This window comes from Mus musculus, chromosome X, assembly GCF_000001635.26.
Source record: "Mus musculus strain C57BL/6J chromosome X, GRCm38.p6 C57BL/6J".
Classification (NCBI taxonomy): domain Eukaryota; kingdom Metazoa; phylum Chordata; class Mammalia; order Rodentia; family Muridae; genus Mus; species Mus musculus.
Window position 1 is genome coordinate 156,042,895 of NC_000086.7, and position 27,413 is coordinate 156,070,307.

The following is a 27,413-nucleotide window of genomic DNA, read 5'->3' on the forward strand; positions in this document are numbered from 1 at the left end:
AGTCCAATACAATTCATGGAAATTCATAACATCTACAGTCTATATATTACACACACATTACACATATGGAAACATTTATTTTTATAGTATAAATAAATCCAGTACTGATGTACTATGATACCTTAACTATCTCCTTAGTATCTATAATGAAAGTTCATAATAGATGAAAAAGGTAATTTACACCAAAGAATAATCATGGATGAACCCATGGCCTCAGGTGCATATGTAACAGAGGATGGCCTTATCTGGCATCAGTGGGAGGGGAGGCCCTTGGTCCTGTGAAGACTGGATGCCCCCGCATAATAGAATGCTAAGGTGGTTTGATGGGAGCGGGTGGGTGGGTGAGTGAGCATCCTCATAGAAGCAGGGGGAGGCAGTATGATAGGGGGTTTGTGGAGAGGAAACCTGGAAGGGAGATAACATTTGATATGTAAATAAACAAAATAACCAATAAAAAATTTTTAAAAAGAGAAAGTTCATTTACTTATTCAGTAAGAATTATATGCTTAATATGTACTAGGCATTGTTTTAGCTACAAATATTTTAATTGAAAATACAACAAAATTCTTGTATTCAAGGCATTTATATTTAAGGCAAAAACATACAAAAATGTAAATAGTATATATAATATACTATTGACAAAATGAAATACTAGCTATGATAACAAACATATAGTAAAAGAAAACTTGGTAATTAAATTAGGAGCTCCAAAGAACCATGTTCCAACTGGACTAGAAAAATGCTCTTATCAGAAAGTATTTATCACAGTCCTGACAAAGGAAGTCCATTTTAGAGGCTAAAAATTTAAATTTATATTTGTTGCATAGCTAGTAATTTTCATTTTTCAAACTGCATATAAAGAATCACATATAATAACATAAGGATCAATTGATTTGACAGTAACTGTCAAGCATACATTTAGATCCCTTATCAGCAAATTATAATGTAAATTCAGGACAAAACTATCAACCCTGAAAACATACAAGCAAGTTATATAATACAAATTGTTGTTTTACTAAAGAATATTCTGTAAGTATTTAGAATATAAATTTATATTTGTACCTCAGGTAAAAATGTTAAAGGCATGTGACAAAATGAATGCCATATTGTAATTTCTGAGGTAGTCAACATCAAAATTGTAAAATATACTTTAATTTTTTTCTTTACAGTTTTCTATGTAGATATATATTCTCACACATTAAATTCTGTGAAAATTATTATAGAAAAATTGGATAATCTTTGACCTTTATCTCCTGAATATTTCCCATCATTTCCTTTTCTCTTGATTTGATTTTCCATTTTTAAATATTATAGATTCATATCCCTAGAATATAGTTCTCTTTCTGTATTACATGAGCTCAAACTTCCTTTTACTCTATGCTGCTCATGTAGACTATTGTATGTTTGTGCAGAATTGAGTCTTGAGTATAAATATGTAACTGAGGGATATAATGTGTTATACTTCTTACTTCCTTTCTCCTAAATTTGTTTCCATAATTGAGTTACTTTTTCTTTCTTCTTCCATCCTAACCATGGTTTTTCTCTCCTTCTCTTCTCCCAGTGCTTCCCCTGTCCTCTGTCCCCGGCATCCACTCCTCCTCCTCCATTTCTCTTCAGAAAAGAGCAGGCCTCCCAAGGATATCAGTCAACCATGGCATATCAAGTTGTAAGATTAGGCACTTTCATTCTTATTGAGGCTAGACTAGGCACCCCAGTAGCAGAAAACAGTGGCTAAAGCAGGCCTCTGATTCCACTGTTAGGAATCCCACAAGGAGCCTAAGCTACACAACTGTAACATATATGCAGAGGGCCTAGATGAGTTTCATGCAGGCTCCCTGGTTGTCAGTTCTGTCTCTCTTTTGAATCCAGGTTAGTTGATCTCATGGGTTTTTCCTGTGATGTACTAGACCTCTCTGGCTCTTACAATCCTTTAATACTCTCTTACTCAGAATTCCCTGAGCTCCACCTAATATTTGGCTGTGGGTCTTTACATGTTTCCATCAGTTGCTGGGTGAAGCTTCTGGGCTAGGCAAAAATATATGAGCTTAGCACAATATCATTAGGAATCTTGTTCTATCCTAGGTCTCTGGCCTATTCAGGCTCTAGGTCCTGGTACTCTAAGCAGTATCAGGAGTAGGCTCCGTCTCCTGGCACGGGTCTCAAGCTGGGCCAGTTATTGAGGGACACTTGCACAATTTCTCTTCCAACGTTACCCAAGCACTTTTAATACTGAGAATAAATTGTAGGTCAAAGGTTTTGTAGCTGAGTTCTAATCTCGGGGTGTTCTAATCCCATCACTGGAAGTTGTTATAGGAGGTGGGCAGTTCAGGTCCCCATTGCTAGGATTCTTAGCTAGGGTCACCCTGGTAGATTCCTGGGAGTTTCCTTTGCACCAGGTTTCTAGCTCTCCCAGAGATGCCCCATCCCTTTCCAATTGTGTCTCCCAATATGCTCTTTCTCTGCCCTACCACACCTGATTCCTCCTGTTCCTATAACCACTCCAACATAGACTGTCCCTCATCCATCTTTGATATCTAATTTATTTCTCCTTTACATGGAGAATCATGCAAACCCCATTTAGGTCTCCTTGTTACCAGCTTCTGTGGTTCTATGGATTATATAATTGTTATCCTTTTCAGCTAATATGTACTTACATGTGAGTGCATAACATGCTTGTCTTTCTGGGCCTGGGTTACCTCATTCAGGATTTTTTTTCACTAGTTCCATCCATTTGCCTGAAAATTTCATTATGGCAATGTTTTTAACAGCTGAGTAATAGTCAATTATGTAAATGAACCATATTTTCTTTACCCATTCCTTGGTTGAAGGACATCTATGTTGTTTCCTGTTTCTGGCTATTATGAATAAAGACATGAACATAGTTGAGCAAGTGTCCTTGTGGTATGTTGGATCATCCATTACCTATATGGCCAGTTTAATTGCCAATTTTCTGAGAAACCACTATATTGATTTCCAAAATGGCTGTAAAATTTTTTACTCCCACCAGCAATGGAGGAATGGTCCCCTTGGTCCATCTCCTCTCCAGCATGATCTGTCATTTTTTGATCTTAGCTATTCTGAGCCATTTGATTTGCATTTCCCTGCTGGCTAAGGATGTTGAACATTTCTTTTTTTCCCATTTTTATTAGATATTTTCTTTATATACATTTCAAATTTCAAATGCTATCCCAAAAGTTCCCTATACCCTCCCCGCACCCTGCTCCCCTACCCACCCATTTCAGCTTCTTGGCCCTGGCATTCCACTGTACTGGGGCATATAAAGTTTGCAATACCAAGGGACTTCTCTTCCCAGTGATGGCCAACTAGGCCATCTTCTGCTACATATGCAGCTAGAGATACGAGCTCTGGGGGTACTGGTTAGTTCATATTGTTGTTCCACCTATAGGGTTGCCGATCTCTTCAGCTCCTTGGGAGCTTTCTCTAGCTTCTCCATTGGGGGCCCTGTGTTCCATCTTATAGATGACAGTGAGCATCCACTTCTGCATTTGCCAGGCACTGGCATAGCCTCATACAAGACAGCTATAACAGGGTCCCTTCAGCAAAATCTTTCTGGCATTTGCAATAGTGTCTGGGTTTGGTGGATGATTATGGGATGGATCCCCGGGTAGTGTAGTCTCTGGATAGTCCATCCTTTTGTCTTAGCTCCAAACTTTGTCTCTGTCAAGAATTATTTGTTTAGATCTGTGCCCTATTTTTAAATGAATTCTTTGGATTGTTGTCTCATTTCTTGAATTCTTATATATTTTGGATATTATCTTCCTGGTAGATGTGGGGTTGGACAAAATATTTTCCCATTCTGTTAACTGCTGTTTTGTTTGTCCTTCATCTTGTAGAAACTTTTCAGTTTCATGAGGTCCCATATGACTGCGTTAGTACCTGCACTATTAGCATTCTGTTCAGGAAGTTGTCTCCTGTGGCAATGTGTTCAATGCTATTCCCCACTTTCTCTTGAATCAGGTTCAGTGTATCTGATTTCATGTTATGATATTTGATCCACTTTGACTTAATTTTTGTGTGAGTTGATAGATATAGTTCTATTTTCATTCTTCTACATGCCAATATCCAGTCAGACCATTTGTTGATGTGATTTTCTTTTTTCTATGGTACTTTTTTGGCTTTTCTGTCAAAAATCACGTACCCATAGGTGTGTAGATTTGTGTTTAGATCATCAATGTGATTCCTTTAATCGACCTGTTTGTTTTATGCCAATACAATATGCTTTTATTACTATTATTCTAAAGTACAGCTTGAAATCAGGATGGTAATACTGCCAGAATCTATTCCATTACACAGTATTATTAAAAATATTAAATTCCATTTTCCTTTGGAATGACTCTTTGAGACGAATTATTTATTAGTAAATGCCTAGGCCATAGCATTGTGCCATTTCCTGACTAGCTTGTAACTTATTTAACCCATTCAAATTTTTCTGTGTTTACAATGTGCTTAGTTTCTCCCTTCAGTCCCAGCCCTCTTCTCCCTTCATGTCTCTTCTAGATCTTCTGCTGGTTTATGTCCATCTTCTTAGTCTATCCCTTGGTCTGTCTCTCCTGTGGCTCTCCAGTTTCTCCCTGCATCTCTCTTTTATCTCTTCCTATTTCCCCAAATCCTCTCTCATTCTGCTAATGTTCCAAGTCCCCTTTCCTACCTGAGATCATTGATCACTGGCTGTTAATTGACAGGTGATGTTTAAAAGAAATTCTCTCTACACATGATTGTTTTATTTATCTTGCTTTGTTTTCCTGTTTGTTTTTACATATCAAGTTGAGTATTGTTAGTTCAAGGTCTGTAAAAAATGTATTGAAGTTTTGATGGAATAGTGTTGAATATGTAGATTGCTTTTGATAAGATGGCTATTTTTACTCTACTAATCCTACATATCCATGAGCATGGGAGATCTTTCCATTTTCCGATATATTCTTTAATTTCTTTCTTCAGAGACTTGAAGTTTTTTTTATACTTTATTTTTATTAGATATTTTCTTTATTTTTATTTTATTTATTTATTTATTTATTTATTTATTTATTTATTTATTTTTCTGGTTTTTCGAGACAGAGTTTCTCTGTATAGCCCTGGCTATCCTGGAACTCACTTTGTAGACTAGGCTGGCCTCGAACTCAGAAATCTGCCTGCCTCTGCCTCCCGAGTGCTGGGATTAAAAGCGTGCACCACCACTCCCAGCTCAATATTTTTTTTATTTACATTTCCAATTTTATCCCCTTTCCTTATTTCTCCTCTGAAAACCTCCTATCCCCTCTCACTCCTCCTGCTCACTAACCCACCCACTACTGCTTCCTTGTCCTGGAATTCCCCTACACTGTGGCATCGAACCTTTACAAGACCAAGAGCCTCTCCTCTCATTGATATCCCACAAGGCCATCCTCTGTTACACATGCAGCTGGAGACATGGGTGCCTCCATGTGTACTCTTTGATTGATGGTTTAGTCCCTGGGAGCTCTGGGGGTACCAGTTGGTTCTTATTGTTCTTCCTCCTATGGGGCTGTAAACCCCTTCAGCTCCTTTCTCTAGTTCCTCCATTGGGGACCCCGTGCTCAGTCTAATACATGACTGTGAGAGTACACTTCGGTATTTATAAGGCACTGACAGAGCCTCTCAGGAGAGAGCTATATCAGGCTCCTTCTAGTGAGCACTTGTTGGTATCCACAATAGTGTCAGGGTTTGGTAAATGTATATAGGATGGATCTCCAGGTGGAAAAGTCACTGGATGGCCTTTCGTTCAGGTTCTGGTCCAAACTTTACAGCAAACCTGTAGCCAACATCAAACTAAATGGGAAGAAACTTGAAACAACCCCACTAAAATCAGGGATTAGACAAGGCTGTTCACTCTCTCCCTACCTGTTCAATATAGTACTCAAAGGCTTAGCCAGAGCAATTAGACACCAAAAGGAGATCAAAGGGATACAAATTGGAAAGGAAGAAGTCAAAATATGACTATTTGCAGATGATATGATAGTATACCTAAGTGACCCCAAAAAATTCTATCAGAGAACTCTTACACTTGATAAACAACTTTAGCAAAGTGGCTGCATACAAATTTAACTAAAACAAATCAGTGGCATTCCTCTACTGAAAGGATAAACAGGATGAAAAAGAAATTAGGGAAACAACACCTTTCACAATAGTCACAAATAATATAAAATATCTTGTTGTAACTCTGACTAAGCAAGTGAAAGAACTGTATGACAAGAGCTTCAAGTCTCTGAAGAAAGAAATCAAAGATCTCAGAAGATGGAAAGATCTCCCATGCCCATGGATTGGTAGCATTAATATAGTAAAAATGGACATCTTGCCTAAAGCAATTTACAGATTCAATGCAATCCCCATCAAAATTCCAAATCAATTTTTCATAGAGTTGAAAAGAGCAATTTGCAAACTCATCTGGAATAACAAAAAACCCAGGATATCAGAACTATTCTCAACAATAGAAGAACCTCTGAAGAAATCAGCATCCCTGATCTTAAGATGTACTACAGAACAATCATGATAAAAACTGCATGGTACTGGTACACTGACAGGCAGGTAGACTAATAGAGTAGAATTGAAGGCCAAGAAATGAACCTATATGCCTATTGTCACTTGATCTTTGACAAAGGAGCTAAAACCACCCAGTGGAAAAAAGACAGCATTTTCAAAAAAAAAAAAAAAAAAAAAAAAAGCTGCTGTTTCAACTGGCTGTCAACATGTGGAAGAATGCAAATTGATCCATTCTTATCTCCTTGTACAAAGCTCAAGTCCAAGTGGATCAAGGATAAAATCAGATACACTGAAACTAATAGAAAAGAAAGTGTGGAAGATCCTCAAGCACATGGGCACAGGGGAAATTTTCTGAACAGAACACTAATGGCTTATGCTCTAAGATCATGAATTGAAAAATGGGACCTTATAAAATTGTAAAGCTTCTGTAAGGCAAAGGACACTATCAATAGGACAAAAGGGCAACCAACAGATTGGGAAAAGATCTTTACCAACCCTACATCTGATAGAGGGTTAATATTCAACATATACAAACAACTCAAGAAGTTAGACTCCAGAGAATCAAATAACCCTATTGAAAATTGAGTACAGAGCTAAAGAAAGAATTTTCAACTGAGGAATATCAAATGGCCGAGAAGCACCTAAAAAAATGTTCAACTTCCTTAGTCATCTGAGAAATGCAAATCAAAGCAACCCTGAGATTCCACCTCATACCAGTAAGAATGGCTAAGATCAAAAACTCAGGTGACAGCAGATGTTGGTGAGGATGTGGAGAAAGAGTAACACTCCTCCATTGCTGGTGGAATTGAAAACTTGCTAAACCACTCTGGATCTCAATCTGGCAGTGTGTCAGAAAATTGTAAATGGTTCTACCTAATGACCCAACTATACAGTTCTTGGGCATATACTCAAAAGATATTCCAACATACCCCAAGAGCTATGTTCATAACAGCTTTATTTATAGTAGCATGAAACTGGGAGCAACCAAGATGTCCCTCACCAGACGACTGGATATAGAAAATGTGGTACACAACGGATTACTATTTCAGATATTCAAAACAAGAACATCATGAATTTCACATGCAAATAGATGGAACTAGAAAACATCATTCCGAGTGAGTTAACTCAGACCCAAAAGGACATGCATGCCATGTACCCACTAATAAATGGATATTAGCCAAAAGTTCAGAATACCCATGATATGTGCCACAGAAGGAAGGACCAAAGGAGGGTGCTTGAATCCCACTTAGGAGGGGCAACAAAATAGTCATGGGAGGCAGAGGGAAGGAGGAACCAGAATGGGACAAGGGAATAGGGGACTAAGGTTAGGCATAGGGAGTTGCCCTCTTAGAGGCAAAGGGAATAAGGATGGGGATGGGGATGGGGGATGAGGAATGAGGGAGGAACTCTATGAGGGGGACTGGGAGGCATTTGGGATGTTAATAAATAAATTAAAAATAAATAAATAAATAAATAAATAAATGGATAAATAAGTAAAATAGTTTTAGAAAGGATTATATCTATGGGTAAAATTGTACATTTATTTTGATTTTCCATTTAAAAAAAAAGACCTAATTATTCTTTGGATTTCCTCAGTGTCTATTGTTAACCTCCCCCACTTTTAATTCTGATTTTGTTAATTTGGATATTCTTTCTGTCTTTTAGTTAGTTTGGATAAAGGTTTGTCTATATTGTTGATTTTCTCGAAGGAAGAATTCTTTGCTTCCTTGATGCTTTTATTGTTCTCTTTGTTTCCATTTTATTCTTTTCAGCCCTAAGTTTGATTATTTCCTGCTGTCTAATCCTCTTGGATGTGTTTGCTTGTTTTTGTTCTAGAGATTTCCAGTGTGCTGTCAAGTTGCTAGCATGAGATCTCTCTAATTTCTTTATGAAAGCACTTAATGTTAAGAACTTTCCTCTAAGTACCACTTACACTGTGTTCCATAAGATTGGGTATGTTGAGCATTCATTTTCATTGAATTCTTGGAAGGCTTTGATTTTTTTATTTCTTCCATGACCTATGGCATTCAGTAGAGCGTTGTTCAATTCCATGAGTTTATAGGCTTTCTGTTGTTGAAATCGCGCTTTAATCCATTATGGTCTGATAACATAGAGGAGGTTATTACAAATTTCTTATATGTCTTGAGACTTGATTTGTGATCAAGTATACTGGCTGGTTTTGTGTTTCAACCTGACACAGACTGGAGTTATCACAGAGAAAAGAGCTTCAGCTGGGGAAGTGCCTCCATAAAATCCAGCTGTGGGCATTTTCTCAGTTGGTGATCAAGTGGGGGAAGGTCCATTGTGGTTGGTGCCTTCCTTGGGCTGGTAGTCCTGGGTCTAAAAGAAAGCAAGCTGAGCAAGCCAGTGGAAGCAAGCCAGTAAGTAATATCCCTCCATGGCCTCGGGATCCAGCTCTTGCTTCCTGACCTGCTTGAGTTCCAGTCCTGACTTCCTTTGGTGATTAAGCAGTATAGCTGTATAAACCCTTTCCTCTCCAGCTTGCTTCTTGATCATGATGTTTTATCCAGGAATAAAAACCCTGACTAAGACACCAAGTATGTGGTCAAATTTTGAGAATATTCTATGAGATGGTGAGAAGAGAGTATGTTATTATTGATTATTTTAGTGAATTTTTTGTAGATATCAGTTAGGTTCATTTGACTGATAATGCCAGTTATTTCTATTATTTCTCTGTTTAGTTTCCGTCTGGGTGACCTGTCTATTGGTGAGAGTAGGGTATTGAAGCCTCTCACTATTAATGTGTAGGTTTTGATGTGTGCTTTCAACTTTAGTAATGTTTCTTTTACAAATGTCGATGCCCTTCTGTTTGGGCATATGTTTGAAATTGAGATGAAATCTTGATCTATTTTTCCTTTGGTGAGTATGAAGTTTTCTTCCCCATCTCTTTTCATTAATTTTGCTTGGAAGCCTGTTTTGCTCAGTATTTGAATGGCTATACCAGCTTGCTTCTTGTGTCCATTTTCTTGGAAAAATCTTTTCCCAGTCCTTTACTCTCAGGTAATGTCTGTTTTTGATGTTGACATATGTTTCTTGTATGCAACAGAACAATGGATCCTGTTTTTCAATCTATCCCTTTAGCCTGTGTCTTTTTGTTGAGGAAATTAGTCCATTGATATTGAGAGATTTTAATGACTAGTGATTATTGATTCCTATCATGTTGTTGTTGTCGTTGTTGTTGGTGGTGGTGGTAGTGGTGGTGGTACCATGGTAGTATGTCTTTGTGTATGTGTGTGTGTATGTGTGTTTCTGAAGTAAAATTATTTATTCCTGTTTTCTTGGGAGCAGCTAATCTCCTTGGCTTAAAGTTTTCCTGCTATACCTTTTGTAGGACTATACTTGTGGAAAGATATTGTAAAACATTGGATCTTTCATGGAATAATTGTTTTCTCCACCTAGAGGGGTTGAACATATTTGCTGGGTATATAAGACTTGTCAGATGTTTTTGTCCTCTTAGCATCTGTAAAACATGTGTCCAAGCCCTTCTGGCTTTTAGAGTCTCTGTTAGGAAGCTGAGTATAACTCTAATAGATCTGCCTTTATGTGTTACTTGGCATTTTTCTCTTTTTACTTTTAACATTCATTCTTTTATTCTGTACATTTAGCACTTTGATTATTATGTGGCAGGAGGATTTTAATTTCTGCACCAATATATTTGGTGTTTTGTAAGCTTCTTGTGCATTTATATGCATCTCCTTTTTGGGTTCAGAAAATTTTCTGTCATTTTGTTGAAAATATTTTCTGAGCCTTTGATCTGGAAATCTTCTCCTTCTATTCATATTAGTCTTTTCAAGGTGTTCCAGATTTCTGCAATGTTTTGTGTTAGATTTAGATTTAACATTTTCTTTGAACAATGTATCAGTTTTTCTAAATTATCTTCTATGCCTGAGATTCTCTCTTCCATCTCTTGAATTTTTTTGGTGATACTTGAGTCTGTAGTTCCTGTTCACTTACCTAGATTTTCCGTCTCCAGGATTCTCTCAGTTTGTGTTTTCTTTATTGCTTCTATTGCCACTTCAAGGCCTTACACAGTTTTATTAATTTCTTTCACCTGTTTGTATTTTCCTGGTTTCCTTTAAGGGATTTACTCTCCTTTTTTTAGGGCCTCTATCATCCTCATAAGATTGAATTTAATGTTATTTTATTTTGCTTCAATTATGTCTTTATATTCAGGACTTGTTGTAGTGGGATTGCAGGGCTTTGGTTGTGTCATAGTGTCCTGCCTGCTATTCATTGTATTCTTTTGCTGACCTCTAGTTATCTGGAATTCCTATTACCTGTGCAGTGGCCTCAGATAAATCAGAAGTCTTCAGCTATAGTTGTTGGAAAATGGGACTATGGAGCCCAGGGGAGAGGTGGTATTAGGGGCTGTTTGGGGACTTTAATGAGTGTTAGTGGGGATGGGCAAAGTCTTTGCTGGATCTTCTAGTATGAATATGTCCTTTGGGAAATCAGAAATCACCTGCCAGAGTTGTAGGCCAGGATATAGATCCAGGGGATTGGGTACTATTGGGGATTGTTAAACAGGCTTTCAGAAGCATTAGCAACAGGTAGAGGATGTAAGGTGGGAGATATTTTACCTGGGTTTCCTAGTACCAGCATGGCCTCTGGTAAAGCAAGAATTTCTTGGAGTTATATCAGTTGTGTTTTCTTAAGTTTATTCAGGTCTTTCAATACTAGTATTATTAGTTCTTTTTATCTTTGATATTATAATTATATTTATTCCTTCTCTTTACACCACCAGACTGATTTCCAGAGTGGTTGTACAAGCCTGCAATTCCACCAACAGTGGAGGAGTGTTCCTCTTTCTCCACATCCTCACGAGCATCTGCTGTCACCTGAAATTTTGATCTTAGCCATTCTGACTGGTGTGAGATGGAATCTCAGGGTGGTTTAGGATAGGTAAAGATCCTTTCCCAATCTGTTAGTGGCCTTTTTGTCTTATTGACAGTGTCTTTTGCCTTACAGAAGCTTTGCAATTTTATCAGGTCCCATTGTTGATTCTCAATCTTACAGCAAAAGCCATTGCTGTTCTATTCAGGAATTTTTCCCCTGTGCCCATATCTTTGAGCATTTCAGTGTCTCTGGTTTTATGTGGAGTTCCTTAATCCACTTAGATTTGACCTTAGTACAAGGAGATAGGAATGGATCAATTCACATTCTTCTACATGATAACTGCCAGTTGTGCCAGCACCATTTGTTGAAAATGCTGTCTTTTTTCCACTGGATAGTTTTAGCTCTCTTGTCAAAGATCAAGTGACCATAGGTGTGTGGGTTCATTTCTGGGTCTTCAATTCTATTCCAATGGTAAACTTGTCTCTAGCTATACCAGTGCCATGCAGTTTTTAATCACAATTGCTCTGTAGTACAGCTTTAGGTCAGGCATGGTGATTCCACCAGAAGTTCTTTTATCCTTGAGAAGAGTTTTTGCTATCCTAGGTTTTTTGTTATTCCAGATGAATTTGCAGATTGTCCTTTCTAATTGGTTGAAGAATTGAGTTGGAATTTTGATGGGGATTGCATTGAATCTGTAGATTGCTTTTGGCAAGATAGTCATTTTTTACTATATTGATCCTGCCAATCCATGAGCATGGGAGATCTTTCCATCTTCTGAGATCTTCTTTAATTTCTTTCTTCAGAGACTTGAAGTTCTTATCATACAGATCTTTCACTTCCTTAGTTAGTGTCACGCCAAGGTATTTTATATTATTTGTGACGATTGAGAAAGGTGTTGTTTCCCTAATTTCTTTCTCAGCCTGTTTATCCTTTGTGTAGAGAAAGGCCATTGGCTTGTTTGAGTTAATTTTCTATCCAGCTACTTCATTGAAGCTGTTTATCAGGTTTAGGAGTTCTCTGGTGTAATTTTTAGGGCCACTTATATATACTGTCATATCATCTGCAAATAGTGATATTTTGACTTCTTCCTTTCCAACTTGTATCCCCTTGATCTCCTTTTGTTGTTGAATTGCTCTGGCTAGGACTTCAAGTACAATGTTAAATAGGTAGGAAGAAAGTGGGCAGCCTTGTCTAGTCCCTGATTTTAGTGGGATTGCTTCCAGCTTCTCACCATTTACTTTGATGTTGGCTACTGGTTTGCTGTAGATTGCTTTTATCATGGTTAGGTATGGTCCTTGAATTCTTGATCTTTCCAAGACTTTTATCATGAATGGGTGTTGGATTTTGTCACATACTTTCTCAGCATCTAATGAGATGATAATGTGGTTTTTGTCTTTGAGTTTGTTTATATAGTGGATCATGTTGATGGATTTCCGTATATTAAACCATCCCTGCATCCCTGGGATGAAACCTACTTGGTCAGAATGGATGATTGTTTTGATGTGTTCTTGGATTTAGCGAGAATTTTATTGAGTATTGTTGCATCGATATTCATAAGGGAAATTGGTCTGAAGTTCTCTATCTTTGTTGGTTCTTTCTGTAGTTTAGTTATCAGAGTAACTGTGGCTTCATTGAAAAAGTTGGGTAGAGTACCTTCTGCTTCTATTTTGTGGAATAGTTTGTGATGAACTGGAATTAGATCTTCTTTGAAAGTCTGATAGAACTCTGCACTAAACCCATCTGGTCCTGGGCTTTTTTTGGTTGGGAGACTATTAATGACTGCTTCCATTTCTATAGGGTATATAGGACTGTTTACATCATTAACCTGATCCTGAATTGACTTTGGTACCTGGTATCTGTCTAGAGATTTGTCCATTTCATCCAGGTTCTCCAGTTTTGTTGTGTATAGCCTTTTGTAGAAGGATCTGATGGTGTTTTGGATTTCTTCAGGATCTGTTGTTACGTCTCACTTTTCATTTCTGATTTTGTTAATTAGGATGCTGACCCTGTGCCCTCTAGTGAGTCTGGCTAAGGGTTTATCTATGTTGTTGATTTTCTTAAAGAATCAACTCCTCCTTTGGTTGATTCTTTGAATAGTTCTTCTTGTTTCCACTTGGTTGATTTCGCCCCTGAGTTTGATTATTTCCTGCCATCTACTCCTCTTGGGTGAATTTGCTTCCTTTTGTTCTAGAGCTTCTACGTGTGTTGTCAAGCTGGTAGTGTGTGCTCTCTCTAGTTTCTGTTTGGAGGCACTCAGAGCTATGAGTTTTCTTCTTAGAAATGCTTTCATTGTGTCCAATAAGTTTGGGTATGTTGTGGCTTAATTTTCATTAAACTCTAAAAAGTCCTTAATTTCTTTCTTTATTCCTTCCTTGATCAAGGTATCATTGAGCCGAATGTTGTTCATTTTCCACGTGAATGTGGGCTTCCTATTATTTATGTTCTTATTGAAGATCAGTCTTAGTCCATGGTGATCTGATAGGATGCATGGGACAATTTCAATATTTTTGTATCTATTGAGGCCTGTTTTGCAACCAATTATATGGTCAATTTTGGAGAACGTACCATGAGGTGCTGAGAAGAAGGTATATACTGTTGTTTTAGGATAAAATATTCTGTAGATATCTGTTAGATGCAGCAGGGTGACTTTCATGTGGGTCCTGAACAACTTGAATGAGGGCTATCCCAAAAGCTGTTGCTTCTGACATTACTAGGAGACAAATTCTCAAAGCAAGCTTCATGGTGCTCTAGCTTTTACCAGCTCTGCTTCTGCAAATTTACCTGAGTGTTAGGATCAGGAGTTTTTTGTAGATGAATCCAGTAGGATACGGGTATTCAACTCTGTAATTAGTGTGGTTGTAGTGGTGTCCATCTGTTGTAATGAGAAGTTTTCTTGCTTATGGGTAAAGACTATACTTATCTGTGAGTATGATGGGAAATGTCTAGAATATTTTTAAAGATTTGGCATGTTTAGTAAAGTAGTGGTTATAGGTTCTCCTCCTATTTCTCTGACTTCACTAGTTCTGAGTACACAATGGAGTACTACTCAGCTATTAAAAAGAATGAATTTATGAAATTCCTAGCCAAATGGATGGACCTGGAGGGCATCATCCTGAGTGAGGTATCCTAATCACAAAGGAACTCTCACAATATATACTCACTGATAAGTGGATATTAGCCCAGAAACTTAGGATACCCAAGATATAAGATACAATTTGCTAAACACATTAAACTCAAGAGAACGAAGACCAAAGTGTGGACACTTTGCCCCTTCTTAGAATAGGAAACAAAACACCCATGGAAGGAGTTACAGAGACAAAATTTGGAAGTGTGACTAAAGGATGGACCATCTAGTGATTGCCATATCCAGAGATCCATCCCATGATCAGCTTCCAAACGCTGACACCATTGAATACACTAGCAAGATTTTGCTGAAAGGACCCAGATATAGCTGTCTCTTGTGAGACTATGCCGGGGCCTAGCAAACACAGAAGTGTATGCTCACAGTCAGCTATTGGATGGATCACAGGGCTCCCAATGGAGGAGCTAGAGAAAGTACCCAAGGAGCTAAAGAGAACTGCAACCCTATAGGTGGAACAACATTATGAACTAACCAGTACCCCGGAGCTCTTGACTCTAGCTGCATATGTATCAAAAGATGGCCTAGTCGTCCATCACTGGAAAGAGAGGCCCTTTGGACTTGCAAACTGTATATGCCCCAGTGCAGGGGAATGCCAGGGCCAAAAAGGGGGAGTGGGTGGGTAGGGGATTGGGGGTGGGTGGGTATGGGGGACTTTTGGTATAGCATTGGAAATGTAAATGAGCTAAATACCTAATAAAAAATGGAAAAAAATTGGCCTTGTAACCCTTGTTACTTACATGTTTCATTTGATTACTTTAGATAATGCTTGGAGATCAATAGATATGCTATTAATTTTCAGAAACAAGTTCAAGAATCAGTGAGATCAAAAATATTTGTTTTGCACTAATGTGTCAAATTAGCAGCATCCACAGATGGATCTCCAGCTTTCAGGGAACAAAAACAAACTAGAGAAAATCTACCCCGGAAGGTGTGTGACAATAGGAAGACATTGAAGCTTTAGCTAGGAAGAGTCTAGAATAGAAGAAAACTAGAGGTTTTAGAGAGTGGAACAAAGGGGAATAGAGAATATTCCAGGGCTGAGCACAATGTGATAGCCTGGAAGAGGGTAGGGATTAAGGCAAAAGAGACCACAATTAGCCCCAAGTCTCAGTGAGACTACCTCTCTCTAGCACACTGGGCAGGAACTAAGCAGTGTAAAAATCTGCTAAAAATCACCACTACTCTTATTTGCTGCTCAAATTCTTTGTTAAGTATTCTTTGTAAAAATGTTTTTAAGTTGGACTGTATTAGTATGTATCAATCTGGAAAACCTGTCTCTTAGTGACCCCTGTACTTTATGTTCCTTCTTTAATGGCTTAATTGTTCTTTGTTGGTATAACACATATTTCAGTAGCTAAATGAAAATTAAATGATCAATAATGAAATTTTGAGTTGTAGCATATCATATAAGTTTTATTTTGGTGCAGTTGAGTAGAAATTTATCAGAAAAATATGGCTTTCTTTCAAATGTTTGGACCCATTGTGCCCTTGCCTTGTGACTTCTTTTGCTGTTATAAGGCTCTGAAGTTATATCATTTCTTTACTCTTTTAGGTATATTTGTTTATTTTTATTTTATTTTCTGTGCATAAGTTGTTTTTCCTGCATGTACATATATGTACCATGTGTGCACCTGGTCCCTCCAGAGTACAGAAGAAGAAGGTATTAGATACCTCTGGGACCCAAATTGCTGATGGTTGTGAACATTCCTATGGGGTTCTGGGTATCAACCCAGGGTCCTCTGCAAGAGCATTGAATGGCTGAGCCATCTCTCCCATCCAAGCGTTTTTATTTCTAATCTTTGGCATATGAGCTGATTTGTTCCCCTTCTGTAAGCCTATACTTTCTCCCCAATGTTCATTTGTGAGCTTGCCCGCATGTATGTATGCATTCACTCTATTTGGATACCCTGAGACCAAGGAGGCCAGGAAAGACACCAAGTAATAAGCAACTAGAATTATAAATGGTTATGAATCATCCTGTGTGGGTACTGAAGGCTAGGGTCTCTAAAAGAGCATCTAATGAACTAGAAGAACATCTAAAAGAATTCTCAATGGCTGATACATCTCCCCAGTCCATGTCCCAATTGTCTTTAGTTTTCTGACAATGTATGCTTGGTGAGACCCTTATTTATTTTGTTTTGTTGTCTGTGGCTCATCCTGGAAATCTGTCTGGAAAGTTTTCCTGAAGTGTTTTTGATGATTTCCTCTACTTGGTTATGTTTCACATCTGTTTGAAATTCTACCACTTCTGCAACTTTTGACATAGTCTTCTTTTTCTTTCCTTTTTACTTCTTTCTTCTATTTATATTTGAGTATTTCCCCTATATTTTTCTTTTATTTTTCTGTTGAAGATAGTGCCAAGGACCCCATGCATACTAGGTGTACTAGCTGGATTTGTGTGTCAACTTGACACAATCTGGAGTTATCACAGAGAAAGGAGCTTCAAGTGAGGAAATGCCTCCATGAGATCCAGCTGTGGGGCATTTTCTCAATTAGTGATCAACAGGGTAGGTCCCCTGTGGGTGGTACCATCTCTGGGCTAGTAGTCTTGGGTTCTATAAGAAAGCAAGTTGAGCAAGCCAGGGGAAGCAAGCCAGGAAATAACATCCCTCCATGGCCTCTGCATCACCTCCTGCTTCCTGACCTGCTTGAGTTCCAGTCCTGACTTCCATTGGTGATGAACAGCAATATGGAAGTGTAAGCCGAAAAAAACCCACCACTAATTTCTTAGCTCCAGCTAACTAGCATCAATAGTCCCAGTAATGCAAAGTTTCTGATTTATTCATCCCCAAATTCTGATATCTTGTTAATCACAGCTGATTCTTCAGCCCCAGCTAACCAAAACCTTAGAATCTTCAAAATCAAAATAGCAACAGCCCTGATAAGAGTCTTTAATCTTCCCTCTGAAATTTCATAAGCCAGGCCTGCATCTTCTGCACTGTTCTCAAAATGTATTTCCAAGATCCTACACAATATCCCAGAGCTCTTAAGATCGAATGGATCTTCTAGCCCAAACATCCAAAGTCCTTCTGCAGTCCTCTCTAAAATATGGTCACGTTGTCACAGGAATACCCCACTATGCTGGTACCAATTTGTCTTAGTCAGGGTTTCTATTCCTGGACTATCATGACCATGAAGCAAGTTGGGGGGCGGGGGGGGGGGCGTTATTCAGCTTATACCTCCAAACCACTGTTCATCACTAATGTAAGTCAGGACTGAGGCTCAGCACTGTGAGAGGCCATGGAAGTCCATTGGTGAAGGTGCAGCCTCAGTTGCCATTTATGACCAAGGACTTGAAGGGGTCATGCAAAGGAGTTGAGGCTTGGCACCAGGAAGAGTGCCTATGAAAGGTTATTGGTGAAGCCTAGTTATAGCAGAAGATAGCAGTGTTTTGCAGATATAAGTACCATGAATGACCACCAAGAACATCAGCAGTGGAGTATAGGTATCTGGAGCCTAAAAGACAAGGTGTGTGATACAAAAGGAGGAGCTGGAAAAGTGACCCAAGCCCTTGGATTCCTCCAAGAATCCAGAAGATTGCGAGTAGATCCCAGACACTGGATAGCTGGAGTTTGATTTAGCTTTTTATTGTCACTGTGCCCTGATATTTTTCCCTCTTGAAGGAAGAAAGTATTTTAGTGGAGCCCACAGTTTAGAGACTTTAATTGTAAAAAGACTGTGAATTTTGAAAGATATTGGATATTTAAAGGGATTGAAATTTTAAGAATTTGCCAAGACTCTGGGACATTTAAAGTTATTTAGATCTTGGGGATGAATAAGAAAGGAACGGTTGAGGCTTAATCATGATATGTTTGTGTGTCAAGTTGACAAGGAGTGAGTTGTACTGGCTGTTTTTGTGTGTCAACTTGACACAAGCTGAAGATATCACAGAAAAGAGCTTTAGGTGAGGAAATGCCTCCATGAGATCCAACTGTAAGGCATTTTCTCAATGATCAAGGGTGGGAGGGCCCATTGGGGGTGGTGCCATCCCTGGGTTCTATAAGAAAGCAAGTTAAGCAAGCCAGGGGAAGCAAGCCAGTAAGATACATACCTCCATGGCCTCTGCATCAGCTTCTGCTTCCTGACCTGCTTGAGTTCCAGTCCTGACTTACTTTAATGATGAACAGTGGTTTGGAGGTGTAAATTCAATAAACTTTTTCCTCCCCAACTTGCGTCTTGGTCATGATGTTTTGTCCAGGAATAGAAACCCTGACTAAGATACTAGGTTAGCATTATACCACTGAGGTATATCCCAGACCAAAATATCATGTAATTTTAAACATGTTTTTCATTTCTCAGAAATAAACCAACCAGCGTCCTCCCTAAAGAATCAAAACCTTCTGACATTCTAGATGTGACTACAGAGAAGAGGATGAGTGGTTTGCAAACAGTAAGTGAATGTTTTCTTATCTTTTCCTATATCCTGTTTATTCAAGCCAATATGCTAGCTGCTCTTTTTTGTCTCCACATTTACATACTCAGGTTTGTCTACTTTTCTTCATGTTTTAGGAATACGAGACTTATGGACACCAATAATCAGAATTAGGATTTTCTATAGAGGAATTTTAATCCAGCAACATGGCTGCTCTGGCAAGGGATTACATCCAAAGACCCTCTAAGTCTATGTGATCTGGTTGCAATGTCAAAAATAGGATATGCCCAACTCACAGAACAGAACAGAAAAGAGAAAAGAGAGTGGACTTAATATTGCACACACACACACACACACACACACACACACACAGAGAGAGAGAGAGACAGGGAGAGAGAGAGAGAGAGAGAGAGAGAGAGAGAGAGAGAGAGAGAGAGAGAGGTGGGGGAGGGAGGAGGCAATTTTACTGGATTAGGTTTACAAATTCTGGTTGCAGGTGAAGACAGAATGAGTCAGAAAGTAAGGAGCCAGAAGATTATAACAGATTGAGGCCAAGCAGAGCAATTCAGCCAACAGCTAAGAGAAGCTGGTTTGACTGGGTCAGCTTGGAGAGACATTTGAGCCAGAATAGCTAAGTTGAACTAGCCAGTCCAGAATGAACTAGAAAAGGTGGGCTTATTCTACTGAATAAGCCTAGGAGATGGCAATTACATCTAGAAAATAAAAGTGATATTTACAATTTTCCATTAGAAATGAAGTGACTATTCTCTTTTCTCTAAGTTGATACAGATTTCCTTTCCTAACATCACATTTTTCCTCTGGGTCTTAAACAGAAGATCTCTCTCCTTGCATTTCCAGCTCTGATACTGGTAACCTCTTCCTGTTTTTCCTTGCTCCAGATACCTGCACATCCCATGGAAGTTAATTCTCTTGGAATATTCAAAATATAAATACTTAAGATTTATGCATCAAGTAATTGCACAAACATTCTACTTTAGAAAAAGAAGACTGAATTTTGAAAAGTATGTTAGGGGGTGTTTGGAGACGATTACATAAAAAAATAAAGATGTATTTCCTTACATAGAATTTATTACACAATCAAGTAATTTATTTTAAGTATACTGAAAATAGAGTCTCTCTCATAAAAGTTTGTGTATTCACGACTTTGTTTAGATTGTCAATTGATTGAGGCAGGAAGGAACTTAGAACAAAGAGGATTAGTAAGAGTAGGAAAATTACTGGGAAAAAAACCTTCAAACTGAGTGACAGGCAGGGCCTAGAGATTTTGAATACTGCTGAAAAATAATTTATGTTGTCTAAAAGTTGCAGTTATATTATTCCTTATTTAAATGCTACTCCTTGAGTCTTTAGCTAAAGTTATGAAGATGTGATAAGGATGTAGTCATATAACTCCTGGGAACAGGGAAGTTGTATTGTGGGGAACATTGGGAAAATATCCTTTTTTATGTTGGAAGATCTTTAGTTTCTTGTTACTAAAGATTGATTGGCTCTTCTGTCTACTCCTGATCCCAAGGTCTGTAATTACTAGAAAATGAGATGACTCCCAGTTGCCTTCTTTTGTAATGTCCACATCACCTTTGGTGTGGGATGATACTGATGGATGGTTACATCATTCATAAATACACCTTCAGTAACATCTCTCAGAAGCCATATGCAAAGTGATATATATTAAAAGGTTTTAAATAAAAAGAAATATAGAATAAACATGATTTACCTTGTCTGTCAAGAATTTTACCATTTTTCATTATACCAGCTTCATTTACATTGTGATCAAATTAAGGTTAACTGAAAGGTTCAGTGTTTGAAGATTGTTTATTAAATCAATTATTCTCTGAAATACAAGATGTTAATAGAAACAAGGTATATAACTACTTCCATAAGGGAAATAAAGTAGCAATTACCTTGCTGAAGCCACTGATGATGCATTTTCTTATTCAGAGTATCTACTAGGACCTTGTTATTCCATGTGTGGTCTGTTGGTCATATTCTGGTGTAACATCTGGGAAGTTATTTGAAATTTACAGACTCAAATCTTTCCTGCATGCAGTACATTAGGCTATGCATTTCTGTGATCCTCTAAGGAATACATTTCAGCATTGGAGATGTATACAAGAAAGAAATAGTTGAGTACTCCTTGAAATTCTAACCTTTCGGTTCACTGGAGAAGATCATTTTTTTTCCATCACTGTGAATACTTTAAAAAATATCCCTCGGCTGGGGAGGCGACCTAAGCCACAGCAGCAGCGGTCGCCATCTTGGTCCGGGACCCGCCGAACTTAGGGAATTAGTCTGAACAGGTGAGAGGGTGCGCCAGAGAACCTGACAGCTTCTGGAACAGGCGGAAGCACAGAGGCGCTGAGGCAGCACCCTGTGTGGGCCGGGGACAGCCGGCCACCTTCCGGACCAGAGGACAGGCGCCTGCCCGGCTGGGGAGGCGGCCTAAGCCACAGCAGCAGCGGTCGCCATCTTGGTCCGGGACCCGCCGAACTTAGGAAATTAGTCTGAACAGGTGAGAGGGTGCGCCAGAGAACCTGACAGCTTCTGGAACAGGCAGAAGCACAGAGGCGCTGAGGCAGCACCCTGTGTGGGCCGGGGACAGCCGGCCACCTTCCGGACCAGAGGACAGGTGCCCGCCCGGCTGGGGAGGCGGCCTAAGCCACAGCAGCAGCGGTCGCCATCTTGGTTCCGGGACTCAGCAGAACTTAGGAAATTAGTCTGAACAGGTGAGAGGGTGCGCCAGAGAACCTGACAGCTTCTGGAACAGGCAGAAGCACAGAGGCGCTGAGGCAGCACCCTGTGTGGGCCGGGGACAGCCGGCCACCTTCCGGACCAGAGGACAGGTGCCCGCCCGGCTGGGGAGGCGACCTAAGCCACAGCAGCAGCGGTCTCCATCTTGGTCCGGGACCCGCCGAACTTAGGGAATTAGTCTGAACAGGTGAGAGGGTGCGCCAGAGAACCTGACAGCTTCTGGAACAGGAAGAAGCACAGAGGCGCTGAGGCAGCACCCTGTGTGGGCCGGGGACAGCCGGCCACCTTCCGGACCAGAGGACAGGTGCCCGCCCGGCTGGGGAGGCGACCTAAGCCACAGCAGCAGCGGTCGCCATCTTGGTCCGAGACCCGCCGAACTTAGGAAATTAGTCTGAACAGGTGAGAGGGTGCGCCAGAGAACCTGACAGCTTCTGGAACAGGCAGAAGCACAGAGGCGCTGAGGCAGCACCCTGTGTGGGCCGGGGACAGCCGGCCACCTTCTGGACCGGAGGACAGGTGCCCACCCGGCTGGGGAGGCGGCCTAAGCCACAGCAGCAGCGGTCGCCATCTTGGTCCCGGGACTCCAAGGAACTTAGGAATTTAGTCTGCTTAGGTGAGAGTCTGTACCACCTGGGAACTGCCAAAGCAACACACTGTCTGAGAAAGGTCCTGTTTTGGGCCTTCTTCTTCGGCCAGGAGGAGGTCCAAATACAAGATATCTGCGCACCTTCCCTGTAAGAGAGCTTGCCAGCAGAGAGTGCTCTGAGCACTGAAACTCAGAGGAGAGAATCTGTCTCCCAGGTCTGCTGATAGACGGTAACAGAATCACCAGAAGAACAATCTCTAAACAGAGTCAACTATAACTACTAACTCCAGAGATTACCAGATGGCGAAAGGTAAACGGAGGAATCTTACTAACAGGAACCAAGACCACTCACCATCACCAGAACCCAGCACACCCACTTCGCCCAGTCCAGGGAACCCCAACACACCTGAGAACCTAGACCTAGATTTAAAAGCATATCTCATGATGATGGTAGAGGACATCAAGAAGGACTTTAATAAATCACTTAAAGAAATACAGGAGAACACTGCTAAAGAGTTACAAGTCCTTAAAGAAAAACAGGAAAACACAATCAAACAGGTAGAAGTCCTTACAGAAAAAGAGGAAAAAACATACAAACAGGTGATGGAAATGAACAAAACCATACTAGACCTAAAAAGGGAAGTAGACACAATAAAGAAAACTCAAAGCGAGGCAACACTAGAGATAGAAACCCTAGGAAAGAAATCTGGAACCATAGATTTGAGCATCAGCAACAGAATACAAGAGATGGAAGAGAGAATCTCAGGTGCAGAAGATTCCATAGAGAACATCGGCACAACAATCAAAGAAAATGGAAAATGCAAAAAGATCCTAACTCAAAATATCCAGGAAATCCAGGACACAATAAGAAGACCAAACGTACGGATAATAGGAGTGGATGAGAATGAAGATTTTCAACTCAAAGGTCCAGCAAACATCTTCAACAAAATTATTGAAGAAAACTTCCCAAATCTAAAGAATGAGATGCATATGAACATACAAGAAGCCTACAGAACTCCAAATAGACTGGACCAGAAAAGAAATTCCTCCCGACACATAATAATCAGAACATCAAATGCACTAAATAAAGATAGAATACTAAAAGCAGTAAGGGAAAAAGGTCAAGTAACATATAAAGGCAAGCCTATCAGAATCACACCAGATTTTTCACCAGAGACTATGAAAGCCAGAAGAGCCTGGACAGATGTTATACAGACACTAAGAGAACACAAACTGCAGCCCAGGCTACTATACCCAGCCAAACTCTCAATTATCATAGAGGGAGAAACCAAAGTATTCCACGACAAAACCAAATTCACGCATTATCTCTCCACGAATCCAGCCCTTCAAAGGATAATAACAGAAAAAAACCAATACAAGAACGGGAACAACGCCCTAGAAAAAACAAGAAGGTAATCCCTCAACAAACCTAAAAGAAGACAGCCACAAGAACAGAATGCCACCTTTAACAACTAAAATAACAGGAAGCAACAATTACTTTTCCTTAATATCTCTTAACATCAATGGTCTCAACTCGCCAATAAAAAGACATAGACTAACAAACTGGCTACACAAACAAGACCCAACATTTTGCTGCTTACAGGAAACTCATCTCAGAGAAAAAGATAGACACTACCTCAGAATGAAAGGCTGGAAAACAATTTTCCAAGCAAATGGTATGAAGAAACAAGCAGGAGTAGCCATCCTAATATCTGATAAGATTGACTTCCAACCCAAAGTCATCAAAAAAGACAAGGAGGGACACTTCATTCTCATCAAAGGTAAAATCCTCCAAGAGGAACTCTCAATTCTGAATATCTATGCTCCAAATACAAGAGCAGCCACATTCACTAAAGAAACTTTAGTAAAGCTCAAAGCACACATTGCGCCTCACACAATAATAGTGGGAGACTTCAACACACCACTTTCACCAATGGACAGATCATGGAAACAGAAACTAAACAGGGACACACTGAAACTAACAGAAGTGATGAAACAAATGGATCTGACAGATATCTACAGAACATTTTACCCTAAAACAAAAGGATATACCTTCTTCTCAGCACCTCATGGTACCTTCTCCAAAATTGACCACATAATAGGTCACAAATCAGGCCTCAACAGATTCAAAAATAATGAAATTGTCCCATGTATCCTATCAGATCACCATGCACTAAGGCTGATCTTCAATAACAAAATAAATAACAGAAAGCCAACATTCACATGGAAACTGAACAACACTCTTCTCAATGATACCTTGGTCAAGGAAGGAATAAAGAAAGAAATTAAAGACTTTTTAGAGTTTAATGAAAATGAAGCCACAACGTACCCAAACCTTTGGGACACAATGAAAGCATTTCTAAGAGGGAAACTCATAGCTATGAGTGCCTTCAAGAAAAAACGGGAGAGAGCACATACTAGCAGCTTGACAACACATCTAAAAGCTCTAGAAAAAAAGGAAGCAAATTCACCCAAGAGGAGTAGACGGCAGGAAATAATCAAACTCAGGGGTGAAATCAACCAAGTGGAAACAAGAAGAACTATTCAAAGAATTAACCAAACGAGGAGTTGGTTCTTTGAGAAAATCAACAAGATAGATAAACCCTTAGCTAGACTCACTAAAGGGCACAGGGACAAAATCCTAATTAACAAAATCAGAAATGAAAAGGGAGACATAACAACAGATCCTGAAGAAATCCAAAACACCATCAGATCCTTCTACAAAAGGCTATACTCAACAAAACTGGAAAACCTGGACGAAATGGACAAATTTCTGGACAGATACCAGGTACCAAAGTTGAATCAGGATCAAGTTGACCTTCTAAACAGTCCCATATCCCCTAAAGAAATAGAAGCAGTTATTAATAGTCTCCCAGCCAAAAAAAGCCCAGGACCAGACGGGTTTAGTGCAGAGTTCTATCAGACCTTCAAAGAAGATCTAACTCCAGTTCTGCACAAACTTTTTCACAAGATAGAAGTAGAAGGTATTCTACCCAACTCATTTTATGAAGCCACTATTACTCTGATACCTAAACCACAGAAAGATCCAACAAAGATAGAGAACTTCAGACCAATTTCTCTTATGAACATCGATGCAAAAATCCTTAATAAAATTCTCGCTAACCGAATCCAAGAACACATTAAAGCAATCATCCATCCTGACCAAGTAGGTTTTATTCCAGGGATGCAGGGATGGTTTAATATACGAAAATCCATCAATGTAATCCATTATATAAACAAACTCAAAGACAAAAACCACATGATCATCTCGTTAGATGCAGAAAAAGCATTTGACAAGATCCAACACCCATTCATGATAAAAGTTCTGGAAAGATCAGGAATTCAAGGCCAATACCTAAACATGATAAAAGCAATCTACAGCAAACCAGTAGCCAACATCAAAGTAAATGGAGAGAAGCTGGAAGCAATCCCACTAAAATCAGGGACTAGACAAGGCTGCCCACTTTCTCCCTACCTTTTCAACATAGTACTTGAAGTATTAGCCAGAGCAATTCGACAACAAAAGGAGATCAAGGGGATACAAATTGGAAAAGAGGAAGTCAAAATATCACTTTTTGCAGATGATATGATAGTATATATAAGTGACCCTAAAAATTCCAACAGAGAACTCCTAAACCTGATAAACAGCTTCGGTGAAGTAGCTGGATATAAAATTAACTCAAACAAGTCAATGGCCTTTCTCTACACAAAGAATAAACAGGCTGAGAAAGAAATTAGGGAAACAACACCCTTCTCAATAGCCACAAATAATATAAAATATCTCGGCGTGACTCTAACGAAGGAAGTGAAAGATCTGTATGATAAAAACTTCAAGTCCCTGAAGAAAGAAATTAAAGAAGATCTCAGAAGATGGAAAGATCTCCCATGCTCATGGATTGGCAGGACCAACATTGTAAAAATGGCTATCTTGCCAAAAGCAATCTACAGATTCAATGCAATCCCCATTAAAATTCCAACTCAATTCTTCAACGAATTAGAAGGAGCAATTTGCAAATTCATCTGGAATAACAAAAAACCGAGGATAGCAAAAACTCTTCTCAAGGATAAAAGAACCTCTGGTGGAATCAACATGCCTGACCTAAAGCTTTACTACAGAGCAATTGTGATAAAAACTGCATGGTACTGGTATAGAGACAGACAAGTGGACCAATGGAATAGAATTGAAGACCCAGAAATGAACCCACACACCTATGGTCACTTGATCTTCGACAAGGGAGCCAAAACCATCCAGTGGAAGAAAGACAGCATTTTCAACAATTGGTGCTGGCACAACTGGTTGTTATCATGTAGAAGAATGCGAATCGATCCATACTTATCTCCTTGTACTAAGGTCAAATCTAAGTGGATCAAGGAACTTCACATAAAACCAGAGACACTGAAACTTATAGAGGAGAAAGTGGGGAAAAGCCTTGAAGATATGGGCACAGGGGAAAAATTCCTGAACAGAACAGCAATGGCTTGTGCTGTAAGATCGAGAATTGACAAATGGGACCTAATGAAACTCCAAAGTTTCTGCAAGGCAAAAGACACTGTCTATAAGACAAAAAGACCACCAACAGACTGGGAAAGGATCTTTACCTATCCTAAATCAGATAGGGGACTAATATCCAACATATATAAAGAACTCAAGAAGGTGGACCTCAGAAAATCAAATAACCCCCTTAAAAAATGGGGCTCAGAACTGAACAAAGAATTCTCACCTGAGGAATACCGAATGGCAGAGAAGCACCTGAAAAAATGTTCAACATCCTTAATCATCAGGGAAATGCAAATCAAAACAACCCTGAGATTCCACCTCACACCAGTGAGAATGGCTAAGATCAAAAATTCAGGTGACAGCAGATGCTGGCGAGGATGTGGAGAAAGAGGAACACTCCTCCATTGTTGGTGGGATTGCAGGCTTGTACAACCACTCTGGAAATCAGTCTGGCGGTTCCTCAGAAAATTGGACATAGTACTACCGGAGGATCCAGCAATTCCTCTCCTGGGCATATATCCAGAAGAAGCCCCAACTGGTAAGAAGGACACATGCTCCACTATGTTCATAGCAGCCTTATTTATAATAGCCAGAAACTGGAAAGAACCCAGATGCCCCTCAACAGAGGAATGGATACAGAAAATGTGGTACATCTACACAATGGAGTACTACT

General features: G+C 39.5%; 1 long non-coding RNA gene across 2 annotated transcripts in view; it reads left to right on the forward strand.

The window, feature by feature from the left end:
* Positions 1–19,178, forward strand: part of Gm15155 — a 437,537-nt gene extending 418,359 nt beyond the window's left edge. For both annotated transcript variants that reach the window (XR_387096.4, XR_878287.1), the window contains one exon: positions 18,815–19,178. This is a non-coding gene — a long non-coding RNA (predicted gene 15155). The remainder of the gene's footprint in view (positions 1–18,814) is intronic.
* Positions 19,179–27,413: the final 8,235 nt, after the last annotated feature.